This window comes from Pan troglodytes, chromosome 7 (genome assembly GCF_028858775.2).
Source record: "Pan troglodytes isolate AG18354 chromosome 7, NHGRI_mPanTro3-v2.0_pri, whole genome shotgun sequence".
In the NCBI taxonomy this organism is placed as follows: Eukaryota; Metazoa; Chordata; class Mammalia; order Primates; family Hominidae; genus Pan; species Pan troglodytes.
In genome coordinates, this window is record NC_072405.2 from 151,201,639 (window position 1) to 151,218,367 (window position 16,729).

A 16,729-nucleotide genomic window follows, 5' to 3' on the forward strand; every position below is an offset into this window, starting at 1 on the left:
AATATGCTAATCTCACCCTTCTGTTCAATTCATCCAGCAGTCTTCTGTTTACAAAACTGACAACCGATTCTAAAATTGAGTAAGCTGCAAATCAAGTCTGACCCAGATCATGTCTGTAGATGGCTTCTCAAACCATTTTTGTTTTCAAAGTCATGCCTTTGTCATTTTACTAACCTAATTCTTTATGACCTTAGAGTTAAAATAATTACTTTGATGAAATAAAAATCCTTTCTGGAAAAAAATTCCTGATCTATCTATGTCTCTATGTCTATAGGTACCCAAATATTTTTGCTATAAAATATTTTTCCTGGTTGGTACTGTCATAGTAAGTGTATAAATTTTAAAAACTCTCTCGAAAACATAAAATCAAGAATTTGAGGTAGCCACATTCTTTAAAATTAGCTTAGGGAATATTGAGGTATCCAAGAGGCATGATTTCCTTTCTTCGTTTCAAAACGTAAGTGAGTAATAAACTCATACTAAAGAAGACAGACAGAAAACACCCTTACAATCTGTACTAGCAACTTTTTAAAATGCAGAGCTACTTAGTTTTTCCATTCAAACTGTGAGACAGTCAAGGTCATCTCAAAAATTTAGCTGTCTGAACACATTCCACTTTAGCAGTAAGATAATTAGTAACTAGGCTCCTGGTGCCTTTGTTCTCCGAATGTACATAAGACACACTGAGACTCTACAGTTCTAGCTTTCCTAAATGTGGGTAATTTTGTTAGTAGTACACTTGTATAAACCAATCAAAAATCAAGTATCTTACTTAACAGTGAAAATGACCGAGGCTTTGTTTATGAAGTCACTAACTTCTGAAAACAATAGCTTAACAAAGGCTGAGGAGAACAAGAGGCTTATTTGTGTCCAGTGATGCCCCAGGACAGTTGTTTCATTTCTAACATGCTACTCTTGATGATGGCTTTGTCTCTAGGTTTACTTTCAGGCTCCTAATAGTAGCCAGAGTTCAAGTGACCTCTTCTATGCTCCACTGAAAACATATCATTCACTAGCATGAACTCTGACCCCAGGGAACACTGCGAAGAAAGGGGCTCCAGAAAAACACAAGCAAGCTAGGAAAAGAACAGAGGAAACAAGCAACCAGATCAACTAGAATACATGAAAAAATATCCCCAGCCTCCACCATTACTAAGAGACCAAGACTGTAAAGGACCACTGTCATGATGGGAAGGATAAGAGCACATCCACCAGCAAGCATATCTGACACACTCCCGTGAGAACGGACTGGAGTTTAATCTGAGCCATCGACTAAGGGACTGTACAAATAATCCAAGCACACTGAGTCCATCTTGGAACTTATGGCTCTCAAAAGTTACAAAATAAAAGCTACCTTCATTAGTAACCTACAGTTATATTCTACACACTAAGTACTGATTACAACTAATTTTCACATCTTTTAAGCAAACTTGGTATTACAATTCTTTTAAAAATGAGAGCACTAAGACTAAAGACAGGGTCATAGACTAGGAAGAGGCACAGGAGTTACCAAGCCCACTCGGTCATCTACGATGCCAGGGTCTTCACACCACAGCACACCACCCTACCACAGGAAGGATTTTTTAGTCAGACTGAACACCTGCCACAGGACCAGGTGAGCAGGAGAGAGAGTGGTGTAAGCACAGGGTGGTGGTTACTGGAGCTAATGCAGTTGCAGTGACAGAGAGGATGAGAGGACAAACAAGAAAAGTGATGGAGAGAATGAGGGAGAGGGATGAACCTGGTTTCTGTGACTTTAAAGTGACCAGTAGATGGGGGCTTTCTCTCCTACCCCTGCAACTACTTCATAATTTATTTCAATATCCAAATATCATCTCCTAATGTGCAAGATCTTGAGAGTATGGGAAGATGTTAAGATATGAAAGAGCATAAATTCTCCAGGCCAGAGACCAAGGTGACTAAGTAGAGACCAGATTGAAACAGCAGCTATGGAAATGTTAGGAACCAACTCATGCCACAGAGAAGAGCTGAAGAGGATACAGGTGATACTGCTAATAATAACCTATACCTTTTATCGAGCAACTATAGTTGTATATAAAATAACTGCATTTAACCCATAACACAATCTCAGTGAAGCAGCTACTTCCCTGTTTTCATAGAAGATGAAAATGAAGTTCAGAGAGGCCAAGCAACTTGCCCAAGGTCAAAGAGCTGCAAAATGAGGCAAGTACTGGCTAGTTTGGTGATACAGGGTTTTATTATTTTCTTCCTGCTAAATATTAAAGACAAACTATGCTTTTAAATTCCTAATCCAGTGACATCTTGAAAAGAACAGAAACAGACTACAGTTAATGGCAACATAAGTGAAAAAGAGTAAGCAGTCCTCTATATTCCCTTATTTATGAATTCTACATACTAATATAAAAGCCAACCACTTATTTAAAAGTTCTGTGACCTTTACACCAACCTCTTTTAGTACTGGCATATTTTAAAGCAATTCTGGTAAATCCTACTTGAAAAGTAAACTCTTATCTTTACCTTCCAGATATAACCAGAATACATGTATTTCTCACCACATCTCCTGGCCTCACCCCGGCCCAGGCTGCCTAGATTACAGCCGTAGGCCTCCTACCTGGTCTCTCTGCTCCAGCTCTCACCGCCCTACACTCTATTCACAACCCTTCTGAGTTGTGCACTGATCCTTCCAAAACATCAATCACACAATTTTACTCCTCTGCTTAAAACTCATCAACAGTTCTCCAACTTTCCCAGATTCAGCACCTACATACTTAGCACAGTCTGCAAGGCCGTGCGTGATATGGCTCCCCTCTATCGCCAAGGATCCCCTAGTTTCCTTGGCACAACCACACTGACCTCCTTGCCACTCCCTGCCCACGTCAGGGACTCTGCACTGCCTGTCCCTCTATGTGGGACACTCTTGCCCCCACGTTATCCACATGGCTTGCTCCCTTTCCCCTGCCACATCTATGCTCAAATGTCGCCTACTCAACAAGGCCTATCCAGACCACCCTGTCTGAAACTGTATGGCCCATCTGCTCTCCCTGCTTCATTTTATTCCCACAGCACTTATACCTTCTAAAACACCTCATGATTTACTTCAACATTCAGTTTATTGTTTGGCTACCCCCACTACAATGCAAGCTCCGTGACAGAAGGAAATTCTGTCTGTTCTGTACATATTGTCTCCAGGGCCTTACTAAAATGGTAAGACGTGTAGGCCATATTCCACCACCCTCCTATCACCTCTAAGTAATGAGAAGATGGCAAAGAGAATTTGTTTTCTTTTCAAGGCTATGGTCACAGAGAAGGTATATGTATATGCTGGACGTCAGTGACAGTATGGCTGGCCTCCATCCTGGGCACTGCTTCACTTCCAGATCTCAGTACAGTATGAAGGCTTAGTACATACTTATTGAATGAATAAGTGAACTAAACATTATGAAAACTTTCCTTTCTCAAGAATATGAGAAGAGAAAAATGGACATAAAGTCTAGGAAAATCATGTAAACTGCTTCTTCCCACCCCACATAAAAAAATAAATCACAAAATTTTAGTACTGATACTATTAAAACTTTCACTGCAAATTTTAATAGAGCACAAATGAAAATAGTGTGTGAGATTAGATAAAATCATTAGGGTTGCAAAAAATGTTATAAGCAAGATCAGTAAGCATAAGAGAGAACTCTAAACCCCTTCATATGATGTACAATTTTGTCCAATCTGACTTACCTACAAAACCCTGGCCATATATGAGAAGGTCCCTGGGAATGAACTATTAGGAAATGTACTACTTGTAAATGTCACCAAAAGCAGTTCACAAAATACCAGCCTAACTTTCACATTTCTCATATAATTGTCATAATTTTGTCTCTCTTAAGGAATACCAAACACCAAGGCAGCACTACTTGGCAAAGTAAAGCACTAATAAATGCTTTTATGCCAGTCAACAGGAGGAATGTAAAAAAAATTATTATTCATATTATACATGCATACTTCTAAATATATCATCTTTCAACTCTTATGTTTGCATTAATCAGGGAGTTACAGATTTAAATAACTTCGACAGTTTTACAATATGGTTCCTCCAATTAGCACTTGATAATTACAATATATCCTAACTTTAGAATGTCAGGTATCTCATACTGCGCTCATTTCCAGTAAGATTACTAATTACCATTCCTGTCATTTTGTCTTGCTGTTTCCACCACGAAAACAATTTCTCAAAAATTTTAGTCTATCCACAAAAATTATGACTTGGTTAAAATCAAAGAAATATTAGTCATAATAAATCTAATCACCTTCCAAAGACAGACAGACAACAGGAAATACCAACAAGTTCCAAAAGGTGACAGTACTGGCATTATTCACTTTCTTTGCAAAGTTTCTTAACCATTACTATACCTCCCTTCCGTTATTCTTGAGGAGCTCTGGGGAAACTGCAGAAGGCACTGAATTTGTAACTGGAAGATGCAAAGGAGCTCCAGTTCTGCCTGTGAGACAAAGAAAATCATTTCAAAATCCTGAACTTCAGTTTCTTCATCAGCAAAATGAGGACAGTAACAATACCTATCACTTACTGAGTACTACCTGCCAGTCATGAAATAGCGTAATAGCAACGCTAATAATAATGAAAATAGAATTTTGACATGATGATACCAGGTAAATGCTAACTCTGTGCCAAGCCTTCTTCCAAGTACTTTAAAAATGATGACTCATCTACCTATCACAACAAACTACCCATGGGGTAGATACTGTTATCCCCATTTTACAAATGAAGAAATCGAAGCACAGAGAGGCCAGGTAACTTAAATTCACAATGTCGCAGAACTTTTGAGTTGCAAAGCTGGAAATCAAACTCATGCAGTCTGGCTACAGAGTCCATGTACTTCACCAATTTGCTGCAGTGCTTTACATCTATTTTCTCAATTAATACTTTTAACAACCAATAACATAGATGATATTACAATCCATGTATGACACATGAACAAACTGAGGAACAGAGAAATTAAGTAACATACCTAATATTAAAACTAACTGGTCAGGTGCAGAGCTGGGATATGCATCAGGCACTTGGACACCAGCCAGATGACACAGTTAAACCACCACCTATAGTATCACCTACCTCCAGGTGCTACAAAGGTTTCCAGAGAAGAGTCTGGAAACAGGCCTACAAAGGGTAAATGAATCACAGTGAGGACCAATGGGACAAAGAAAGGAAGAGAAGAAACACAGCAAAGAATATGGGACAAATAAGCTGCTCTTATCCCCATGCAACACCCTAATTCACCAAATCATGATGCTCATGTGATAGTCCTCTAGTGTCAGTAATCCTGCCCCAATATGAATTCAGATAAAAGTCATCACACTACCTGCTAGACACGTGGCTGGTACTTGACAGATGTATCAAAGTCACCAGAAAATAACTATAACCACTAAATTAAGCAACAGTGAAATACAAAAAATAGATGGGAAAATGCAACTCTTACCATGAAAATCTTATTTAATATTTCTGCCAATTGGATAAGACAATAAAATGTGTATTCTCAAGTACCTCTAAAATTAATGGCATAAAAACTATTTCATTATCTAAAAAGGCAAAGACAACAAAACCCTGACCTTATTAATCTAAGTAGTATTTTTATGGACTCTAATTAATGATAATTTCTTATTTCTGTTTTGACATATATACAGAGATCAAAGCTAAATTCCAGATTTAGAAACTGCTGAGAGGTTAACTGCTGTAATTGCTTTTTTCTTAAAGGCTCCTGAAATCTGTAAGATGCTGCATTAGTTTTTCAGATGCAGTGGTAGAAGCATGACAACACAGGACAGAAGAAGCTCAAAGTGTTCAATCTATCCATATATGTCATAAAACAGAGTTTTTTTTATTGCTTATACTGACCATAATAATGCAAACATCAAAAGGCAATCCAGTAGTTACTTAACGCTAACATTGCCCAAAACAAACATAGAACTTTTATTTTATGGAAAATGTATATACACACATGCAACTTATTTCATCACCATCAATTTTTTTTACCCTATAAATGCAATTTATCCACAGTTTGACTGCTCACCTTATTTAACAAATAGCAACAGTGTCAAGCTATTGTGTCTTTCCAAGTTAGGTTAACTTTCCAAGCTAACTGAAACAGAGAAAACCACTGATCAGGCTGTAAAGGCTCTGGGTTACTTGTCAGAAATTGGGCTTTGCAGTCACAGACATATTAATACTCGCCTGGGGGTCTGATGGTGTCAGGAGGACCCCTTGTGGTGAATGTAAATCCCTTCTACAACCTGCATTTCTCAGCTAAAAGTGAAAAATCAACAATATACATTTTAAATTTATCCCTCATGATGGCCTGAAAAAGCTAACCATTACTACAGACTCCATACTCTGTATCAGGCCAGGCGAGGTGGCTCACGCCTGTAATCCCAACACTTTGGGAGGCCGAGGCAGGTGGATGACCTGAGATCAGGAGTTCAAGACCACCCCGACCAACATGGTAAAACCCCATCTGTACTAAATACAAAAAATTAGCGGCGTGTGGTGGCACATGCTTGTAATCCCAGCTACTTGGGAGGCTGAGGCAGGAGAATCGCTTGAACCTGGTTGCAATGAGCCGAGATTGTCCAGCCTGGGCAACAAGAGCAAAACTCCATCTCAAAAAAAAAAAAAAATGTATGTATGTGTGTGTGTGTATACATATATATATATATATATATATATATATATATATAATATCAGTAGCAGCTAGTGTGGATCTATCCCTCATCATATCTATATTCCAAGCAACAGACATAAATAAGACAGCTTTTCTTCTTTCCAAACGGAGCTACATAGTAGTTGGCCTTTTTTTGTCAATTTCCCTCCCGTATGCTTTTGGTTTTGTCATGCTGGCATGAATGGTTGTTATTCCAGCTTACCAAGAAATTTCAGGAGTCACTTTCCTAATTCTATCTAAAAATTTGTATCATTAAAAAATGTTAAAACCAACCTAACACACATTATAATAGCTGCTACTTTTTTAAAAAATAGAAAATAAGGTTTGGCAAGGATATGAAGAAATCGAAACCCTTGTGTATTGTTGGTGGGAATGTAAAATGGTACAACTGCTATGGAAAACAACATGGGTGGTCCTAAAAATATTAAAACTAGAACCACCATAAAGATTCAATAATCCCACTTCTGGGTATAAACCAAGGAATTGAAATCAGGTTCTGCAAGAGATATTCAAACACCCATATTCATAGCAGCATTATTCACAATAGCCAAAAGGTAGAAGTAACCCAGGTGTTCATCCACAAATGAATAAACAACATGTGGTATATAAATTCAATGAAATATTATTCAGCCTTGAAAAGGAAAGAAATTCTAACACATGCTGAACCTTGAGGACATTATGCTAAGTGAAATAAGCCAGTCACAAAAGAATAAATAACATGATTACACTTATATAACATATCTAATGTAGTCAAATTTATGGAAGTAGGTAGTAGAATGGTGGTTTCCAGAGGACGAGGCTGGAAGGAGAGAAGCTGCTTTATGGGCATAGAGCTTCATAGTTTCAAGATGAAAAAAATTCTAGAGATCTGTTTCACAAAAATGTAATATACTTAATACTATTGGAACAGTAAGTACACTTAAAAACTGGTAAATGTCAAATTTCACATTTTTTAAAATTTATTTTTATCACATTTAACTTAAAAAATGTTAAAACCATTTTTAAAGAGTAAATCTCATTTATATTTTACAACAAATCCGCAAATATAATTATGTTTACTTTTATAAATGAAGAGAGAAGCTTTGAGAGTTTAAGAACAAGTCTAAAGTGAAAGAGACAGGAAAAAGAGACAATAACCAATCACTGACTAAGGGCTTATATTGTTCCAGCCCTGTACAAGGTGGCTTTATGTGCGTGTGTTTTAAAATGTGCCCCCCTAATAAACTTGGAGGTAATTACTAATATCATCATTTTCAAGAAAAAGAAAACTGAGGCTCACATACACAAGTAAGGACTTGTGATACAATTAGACTGTAAAAGTAAAATGTCAAAGCCGCATGCAACTCCAAAGCCCAAATCATCTTTTCCATCACCCTAAATTTAAAGGTCCATTCAGTTTATTTCAAGTATCCTAAAACTTAAACTCTGCCACATGGTATTAGATATGTGACCCTGGCACTTTTTTTTTTTAACTTTCTCTCCACAACTTAGTTTCTCGTCAGTTAAATAAAGTTTAAAATGGTATGTATTTTTCAGTTATGATAATTAAACATTATAAGCATAAAGGGCTTTGAGAGCGCCCATAACAAAGGCTCCATGTCACTGTAAGTGCATCATTACTGTCTGCCTCTTCTGTGCATAGGCAATAAATTAAGCAGTAGGGATCCCAAAATAATTGGACAGAGTCCTATCCCATAAGGAGTTGACAGACAAGCAAACAAATCTGAGTACCCAGAAGTCTAACTTCTGGTAGACTGGTCTACTAAACCTCCAATAAATCTCCTCTAAGTTTTAAGGCAGTTTGAGGCTTATAATACATTTATTTGTAATACTGAAACACTGTTGACAGCCTACATGTTTGATAGAAGGGGAATGAATAAATAAACCTCGGAACACCAAAATGAATGACTATTTTTAAATGTTGTGTCTGAAAATTTTTCACTGACATTGGAAAATATTCATTAACAACAAAAACAGAAACATAACAAAAAAATAAGGCAGCTCCCAGTCCTAAATTGCAAGGATTTCAAGATAAATAGATACTTTAAAACTCCTTTATCTTCTGTCCTATGTTCCAATGTGCCACACTCTCCTGATCTCTCTTTACTTCTCACTATTTTCGGTTTTTGTAGCTTCTTAAGGTAAAAACATAGACAATTGATGCTTTTTTCCTTTCAGTTATATAAGCACTTAAAGTTATAAAGTTCCCTCTTAAGTACTCTTTCAAGCTGCATAATAAAGATTGATGTTATATTTTTACTATTCTGTTTCAAATAACTTTCTAATTTTGAAACATTTTCTAATTTCTCTTTTGATTTTAGACTCATGTATTATTTACAAAGGTATTTCATTTCTAAGTACTGAGGACTTTACTGGATATTGTTTCTTTAAAATATTTGCTTTTTACATTTATTCTTTTGATCAGAAAATACACCTGCATGGTATATTTGCTGTAAGATTAATTGGAAAAAAAGAAAATACAGGCCAGGAGCAGTGACTCACATCTGTAATCCCAGCACTTTGAGAGGCTGAGGTGGGCAGATCACTTGAGGCCAGAAGTTCAAGACCAGCCTGAGTAACATGGTGAAACCCCATTTCTACCAAAAATACAAAAATTAGCAGGGTGTGGTGGCATACACCTGTAACTCCAGCTACTCAGGAGGCTGAGGCACAATTGCTTGAACCCAGAAGGCAAAGGTTGCAGTAAGCCAAGATCACACCACTGCACTCCAGCCTGCGCAGCAGAGCGAGACTCTGTCTCAAAAAAAAAAAAAAAAAGAAAAAGAAAAAGAAAATTATTAAATACATGGTACAAAATTCACATGGATATGCAATGAACCATAAACATTAACCCCCCCTTCACCCTATTTTCTTTCCATCACATTCTCTCTAGATAGAATCACTGTTCCTAATTGTTTGTGTAACCTTCTGGAGGTGTTCCATGCATATACAAGAATGCACATATACAAACACAGTTTCTTTTGCATTACACCAATATAATGTGTTCTACATACTCTTCTATACCTTCTTAAAACTTACTTTAAAATATATCTTCAGCCTAGGCAACAAGATGAAACCCCAACTCTATAAAAAATACAAAACAATTAGCTGGGCATGGTGGCGCCTGCCTGTAGTCCCAGCTGCTCAGGAGGCTGAGGTGGGAGGATTGCTTGAGACGGAGGAGGCTGAGGCTGCAATGAGCCATGATTGTGCCAATGCACATCAGCCTAGGTGACAGAACAAGACCTTGTGGTTTTAAAAAAAAAATTTAAATAAAAATAAAAGTATATTGTTCATTACAGATTTTCTTGCATAAATTTTTGATTCTTAAAAATACTGTAGGCCAGACGTGATGACTCATGCCTGTAAACCCAGCACTTTGGGAGGCCAAGGCAGGAGGATCACTTGAGCCCAGGAGTTTGAGACCAGCCTAGGCAACATAGTGAGACCCCATCTCTACAAAAAAATTTTAAAATAGCTGGTTGTGGTGGCACACACCTATAGTCCCAGCCTGGGAGGCCGAGGTGGGAGGGCTGTTTGAGCCCAGAAGGTGGAGGCTGTAATGAGCCATGATTGGGCCACTGCACTCCAGCCTGGGCGACAGAGACCCAGTCTCAAAAAAAAAAAAAAAAAAAAAAAAGCTGCATTTAATTATTGTTTATCTTAATTACTGAGGGTTTTGGTGACTCTTTAGATATTATATCAAGACAAATGCCTCAGCCTAGTCCTGCTGGCACTGTCCAAAGATCCATTTCCACATTCTACTCTTTCCCCCACTGACCCCATTCTCCTCAACCACATGACTCTCAGGGGTTTGTGAAACTAGAAATGTTTCTGCTCAATGCATGTTAAACATAATCACTCAATTTTTAAAGTTTCACTCTAAGAATAAAGATATTTAACATTTCTTTTTTTTCTTTTTTTGAGATAAAGTCTGTTGCCCAAGCTGGAGTGCAGTAGTGCAATCTCGGCTCACTGCAACCACCACCTCCCAGGTTCAAGCAATTCTCATGTCTCAGCCTCCCAAGTAGCTGGGATCACAGGTGCCCACCACCACACCCAGTTTATTTTTGTATTTTTTAGTAGAGATGGGGTTTCACCATCTTGGCCAGGCCAGTCTCGAACTCCTGACCTCCAGTGATCCACCCGCATCAGCCTCCCAAAGTGCTGGGATTACAGATGCGAGCCACCATTTCTTTTTTCAGGGACCAGAACTACAGTAAGCAAAACTGTCAAAGCCATATCTAGTTTAATTGAAATAATTACAATGTAATTTTTACACTGGACCAGCAAACTCTTGAATTCATAAAATGTCTGAATTTTAAAGGAAGCATGCCATATAAAAACTTGTTAGCAAAATCAATAAATTATGGACATTTGCATCTTCTATGGTACAGCAGAAATAATGTATTCATTCACTCTTTTTCTGTCCAAGGATCCTGACTAACAGCAGCAGAGACTAAAATCAACTGCCTCATCAGGGTACAACAGAAGACAAACGAGATGGGGGTTTGTATACAGCTAGCTTACTAAGAGTCTTCCTTCCCCTTTTTTTTTTTGAGATGAAGTCTTGCTCTGTTGCCCAGGCTAGAGTGCAGTGGGGCAATCTCGGCTCACTGGAACCTCTGCCTCCTGGGTTCAAGTGATTCTCCTGCCTCAGCCTCCCAAGTAGCTGGGATTACAGGTGTGTGCCACCACACCCGGCTAATTTTGTATTTTCAGTAGAGATGGGGTTTCGCCATGTTGGCCAGGCTGGTCTTGAACTCCTGACCTCCGATGATCTAACCACCTCAGCCTTCCAAAGTGCTGGGATTATAGGTGTGAGCCACTGCACATGGCCCCCTGACTTTTTAAAACCAGGATCTCTAACAACGGTAATGAAAAAAAAAAAAGACTTGAGATTTCTAAATCCAAGACAGATGCAACAGCTGGCAATAGAAGAGCATTTCCTTTAGAAAAAAACAGAAGAATTGCATAAAATATAAAAATCATCTGTTTGAAGACAGCAAGAACAGGAGGGGCTAAAAAACTTCAAAACCACAGAAGTTCAGCTGATCTTTTGCAGTTACTTTTACCTTTGGTATGTATTTACCAATTCTGAGAAGAAGAAGCAGGTGGAGAATCTAGGCTGTGCATTCACAGAAAACTGCTGCCAGAAGACAGAAAAATCAGGCAAGGTTTTGGAAGGCTAAATCCTAGAGCGTTAGTATTCTTACTGTATAAAGGTGTATTTATTGTCAAATACTATTCTGCAATGAAAAGGAATGAAGTACTGATACATGCTACAACATGGATGAACCTTGAAAACATTATGCCAAGTGTTAGAAGCCACAAAAGACCAAAACAGCCTGATTCCTTTTATATAAAATGTCCAGAATAGGCAAATCTGTAAGAAAGTAGATTAGTGGTTTCCTTGGGCTGAAGATAAAGAATAAAGAGTGACTGCTGGTGGGTATGGGGTTTTCTTTTGGGGTGATGGAAATTTCTAAAATTGATGGTGGTGATTGTACTCATTGTATAATAGGAGAATTATACGTCAATTAAAAAAAAAAAGACACAAAGCCTCTAAAGGCAGTGAGTAGAGATTTTCAAGTCTTACAAGACAAAGATTAAAGTTCCACACACGAGGAAGATAAGGAAAAGGAGCCGATAAATATAAAATAAATGACACAGAGCTAAAGGACAAAAAAAAAATACCTTTAACAAATAAAAGCCACCAGTTGGTATTCAGAAACAACAAGTTCTAGAAGATCAACCAAGAAAGAAAAAGAAACACAAATAACTAAAATTCCTAAAGGAACTATAAACATTACAGAAAAGAAATCATATATCTAATAAATCATTGCTCTAAAATCTTGTTTACAATTATAAGAAATTGAAAATAAACCCTTGGCTTTCCCCTCAAAACCTAATCCTGAAACAGATTTCCCCAAATCAGTAAATAGCATTGGGGTCAGTGTCATGCGCCTGTAGTCCCAGCTACTCAGGAGGCTGAGGCAGGAGGATAGCTTAAGGACAGGAGTCTGAGGCTGTCAGCATACCATGATCACACCTGTGAATAGCCACTGCACTCTAGCATCCTGAGCAACATAAGGAGACTTTGTCTCTAAAAAATAAAAAAATAAAAATTTTTTTGAAATTAGCAACTCCATTCTCCTAGCTGCTAATGAAAATACCTTGACATCATCCTTGATTCCTTAACTTTAGAACACAACCATCCCAACAAGTTTCTTAAAATTTACGTCACGCCTCTGCTCAAGATCCTCCAGTGGCTTCCCATGTGACTCAGAACAAATGCACAAGACCTCACAATGGCCCAGAACGCTCTAAGAGATCTAAACCACCCATGAGAAATAACACCTCCCCAATGTTCCTGCTAAACGGCCTCAAAAGTTTTAAACAAGTAGTGTTTATCAAGTTATATTCTGCTAAGCCTCTGCTATGACAGTGATGAAATTTTCTGACCATCTGTTGTTATAGACTTATTCCTATTTTCTGCATATAAAGTTCACTTCTGAAAACAACTCTCTATTGATCTCTCTCTAGCAAGATGTTTTCTTTTCTGTAGGGAAAAGAAAGAGATATCAAAATGGAGTTAGAGAGATTAGCCTGTTACTCATCTCTGTGTTTATGTAGAAAAGGAGGACATAAAAAAGTCCATTTTGAAGTCTGAATCAGCACTGCAATTACAACATTAACAAGTGACACATGATCTTAAGTAAGTTGTCAATCAGAAGTTAAAAGTATTATCACAATTGTTAAATGTGTATAGCTAATTAGAACTATGAGAGCATTAAAGAAAGGGGGAGATAGGAACAACTTTTCAACAACATATAAATGTTTATTTTATATCTGTTAGACAAACTGTCCATAAACGATAGAATCAAACAGAAGGAAAAAAGCTACTTTACACCCATGAAATGTCCCAGGGCCCCAGAGCATATTATAGCAGGAGCTACTGTGGAAAAGAAAAAATGATTCATATCAACAACTCAAGAAGGAATCAAGAATCAGGATTACAATTCACCGAAGGCAAGCACCCCAGGTCCAGAGGTAAGCACCTATGCCTCAGAGTGACTTATCCTGACAGATTCTTAGAGAGCATAAATAACACCTAGGCTGCGATGTATCCATGGTTCTCTGGCCTCAGCACCCATCAACTGTAGACAGGTCCTCCCAGAAGAAAGTTATTAGTACCTCGCCTGAATATAAATGGCGTTATCCTATACTAGAGACAAGGGAAGACGGGGAGGGTTTCAAAGCTGAGTCCAATGCCAAACTGGCTTGCAAAGACCTCTATCTGAGATTCACTCTGTTATTTGAAACCAATAAAATGAAAGTTTTTTTCCTAATGTGCTGTTCATGTAATCTCAATGCTCAGTATGTCCTCATCTTTTTTTTTTTTTTTTTTTTTGAGACAGAGTCTCGCTCTATTGCCTCGGCTCACTGCAAGCTCCTCCTGGGTTCATGCCACTCTCCTGCCTCAGCCTCCTGAGTAGCTGGGACTACAGGCATCCGCCACCACGCCTGGCTAATTTTTTGTATTTTTAGGAGACACAGGGTTTCACCGTGTTGACCTTGTGATCCACGGCCTCGACCTCCCAAAGTGCTGGGATTACAGGTGGGAGCCACCACACCCGGCCTGTCCTCATCTTTTAAGAGTAGATCAGAGCCTAGCCAACGAAGTGAAACCCCATCTCTTCAAAAAGAAAATTTTTAAAAATCAGCCAGGCATGGTGGCATGCACCTGTAGTCCCGGCTACTCAGGAGGCTGAGACAGGAGGATTGCTTGGCTACAAGTGAGCTATGATAGTGCTATTGCCCTCCAGCCTGAGCTAGAGTAAAACTGTCTCTAAAATTAAAAAAATTAAGTAGGTCAGAACCTTCTAGTTTTGTGAATTCAATCTTTTTAACTAATAAAATCAATTGTGGGAAAACGAGAAGCAGGATCAATGAACACTGTAAATTTTATACATCTACATCACCTAAAGAGGTCAAGAGAAGACAAACATGTACTGTATAGATAAATCAACGTCATCCTAAATTCTCAGCAATGCATTGAGCGCTCACGAAGTCTACAACAAGGTATAAGGTAAAACACAGGAGGAGGGGCCACTATAATAAAAGACACTTCAACTAAAAGCAAAAAGAACAACTTGTTAGGCCCATTTTCTACCTGGGATGCAAATATGGGGGCCTTCCTGACTCACTGCACCCGACCAATGCTGTTGTTATGTTTCAGGGGCATCTTTAGTTGCCCTAAAAAAAAAAAAGATCAGATCTTGATCTACCTCAGAAACAATCTGTAACCAATTCAAAAACTGGACCTCCTTAACCTTCACACCTCCACCAGCAAATTAAAGGGCCATCTCCGAATGTGTCACAGCTCACATCACATCAGACACTTTGGTTGCTATGATTTTTAAGCATGGCAAAGTTACAACTTGAAATACTACATAAAATTTTAAACTTAAGTCCCACAATAGTTTTAAATATAAAAATTACCATTATCTGCAGCTCATCAGTCCAATAGGACAAAGGATATTCTAAAGAACATCTTTTTTTTTTAACTTTCTAAGATGATAACCTTTTAGAGAAAAATACTGCTTTCAGTTAATTACATAAAGCTATTATAATGACTACTGCTCTTTTGGGATACGGCCTTTCCATGCATCTTAATAGCTAATAAAGTAGTTTACTCACAAACAGGAAAGCTAAACATCAAAAACAGATGTAAAGATGATTAACGGCAACAACTAAAAGCATTTGATTTCTGATCCTAGACAAATAAGATTTATATTAATGTAATATAGAAACATGGATCTCCTGTAGTACAGGTGTCATTAAAATATACACCTAATTTGCACATTTTTAAGAACATCCATTTTTTAAAATAAGTGATGGAGGGCAAGAAACTGCAAAAAATATGTTAAAGAATTTAAATTTTCTTTTTATAATCATTATTGCATACTTTTATACTTACTTCCTGAGGAAATTATAATTTACTTCAGCTGTGGTTTTAAGTATTTCCCCACCTGATTTTTCTGAAAATAAAGTTATGCCATGAATTTGTCTATATAAAATGGACTTAAATATGAGAGAATGAAAGTTTATTTTTATGCTCTAAGTATATATAAAGCCTGGACATAATTACAGGTGGCTTAAAGTATACTCTAATTGGCACCCTTGAATTACCCAGGAACCACCTTTGACTATAGGCGTTTGCTAGTATGTATCTCCCAAGTTTAAGGAAATCAAATGCCATCTTTAAGTAAACAATAAAAATAAAAAAAACACAAAAAAACAGAAATCTGATTTAATCTAACAAAAATTGGAAAGAAAACAAAAATAATGGCATTACTACATACAGGGTTTAATGTAACTGCATATTCCTAGTCCCAAAATACATCAAATACATTTACGTATTTTTATTGTGACCACAAAAGTACAACACATATTTACTACAATGTAATCTTTCCATATAGAATATGATTCAGTTGGACATAGTGGCAGTGGCTGCACGTCTGTAGTCCCAGCTACTTAGGAGGCTGAGGCAGGAGGATCACCAGAGTCCAGGAGTTTGAGTCCAGCCCAGGCAACATAGCAACACCCCACCTCTTACAAATAAAACAAAAAGAACATGACCAAAATTATTTCTTCTGTTGAACAATATACTCAGTACAATCTCACTTTTTGTATCCTCAAACTTAGTTGATCTCTACATTATTCTAACAGTTATCTAAGAAGACAACACAACCTCCTCTTCACATCTAACACAATTCACAGTACAAAATCGAGAGTATCTTTGTCTCCCCTCATGCAAAGAGAGACGATGCAAATAGAAGGCGTCCATCACTAAGTCCACTAGTGTAGGGCTGTCCTGTTCCCTGTGCTTTCATTCTGTCCTGACCAAATACCAGAGTGCTTTGACCGCTCTGTGACCCAGCCACGTGCAGGTTTTCCCTAGCAAGCTTGAACTCAGTATGGAGCCTTAAACATTCCCAGGCATTGATAAAGGTATC

General features: G+C 37.8%; 1 protein-coding gene across 43 annotated transcripts in view; it reads right to left on the reverse strand.

The window, feature by feature from the left end:
• The window catches only part of PTK2 (protein tyrosine kinase 2), a 343,777-nt gene that overhangs the window by 263,853 nt on the left and 63,195 nt on the right, over positions 1–16,729 (reverse strand). For 28 of the 43 annotated variants that reach the window (XM_054657502.2, XM_054657500.2, XM_054657501.2 and 25 more), the window contains one exon: positions 4,384–4,472. The exons of the other annotated variants lie outside the window; for them this stretch is intronic. The gene's annotated coding sequence lies outside the window, so the exon portion shown is untranslated. The remainder of the gene's footprint in view (positions 1–4,383; positions 4,473–16,729) is intronic. 43 annotated transcript variants of the gene reach the window in all.